General features: G+C 42.0%; 1 pseudogene; it reads left to right on the top strand.

Annotated features, from left to right (window-relative positions):
- The first annotated feature begins 227 nt into the window (after positions 1-227).
- On the top strand, positions 228-710 carry LOC101556031 (protein tyrosine phosphatase type IVA 1-like; annotated as a pseudogene).
- Positions 711-1,036: the final 326 nt, after the last annotated feature.

Here is a 1,036-nt window from a genome sequence, read left to right on the forward strand (position 1 = left end):
TACAAGAGTTCTGACCTGGGAGCTGGAGCGATAGCACAGCGGGTAGGGCATTTGCCTTGCATGCGGCCGACCCGGGTTCTAATCCCAGCATCCCATATGGTCCCCTGAGCACCGCCAGGGGTAATTCCTGAGTGAAGAGCCAGGAATAACCCCTGTGCATCGTCAGGTGTGACCCAAAAACAAACAAAAAAAAAAACCCAAAAGAGTTCTGACCTGGATGGGCTCCTGTGGAAGTCACATACAAGAACATGACATTTCTTATTACACACAATCCAACCAATGCGACCTTAAACAAATTCACAAAGGAACTTAAGAAATATGGAGTTACCACAATAGTAAGAGTATGTGAAGCAACTTATGATACTACGCTTGCGGGGAAAGAAGGCATCCATGTTCTAGATTGGTCTATTGATGATGGTGTACCACCATCCAACCAGATTGTTGATGACTGGTTAAGTCTTGTAAAAATTAAGTTTTGAGAAGAACCTGGTTGTTGCATTGCTGTTCATTGTGTTGCAGGCCTTGGGAGAGCTCCAGTACTTGTTGCTCTAGCATTAATTGAATGTGGGATGAAATACGAAGATGCAGTAGAGTTCATTAGACAAAAGCGGCACAGCAAGTAACTTTTGTATTTGGAGAAGTACCGTCCTAAAATGTGGCTGTGCTTCAAAGACTCAAACAGTCATAGGAACAATTGTCACATTCAATAAAGCTGGGGTGCCTGATGCCATTGCCTTGGAAATGGAACTTGAGATAGGACCTAATTTGTCATACATACTGGCCAACGTGTTGGATGGGTGAATATGTCCAATGAAACTTCCATGGAAAGCAGTTTCACCAGTTCACAAGCTTGACAGAATTGCATCCTCTGTATTTAGTTTATGATCGACCTATTTGGTCACTTAGCAAAAAGATTCTTGCTACTCAGCATTTAAGATGTGCTTATTGTTTGTACCGATTCTTTCCTGAAATCATGCAGTATTGAATAACGTTTTAAAATCTATTCCCAGGCCAGAATTTTATCAATATGTGAGAA

The sequence above is a fragment of the Sorex araneus genome, chromosome X (genome assembly GCF_027595985.1).
Source record: "Sorex araneus isolate mSorAra2 chromosome X, mSorAra2.pri, whole genome shotgun sequence".
Taxonomy (NCBI): domain Eukaryota; kingdom Metazoa; phylum Chordata; class Mammalia; order Eulipotyphla; family Soricidae; genus Sorex; species Sorex araneus.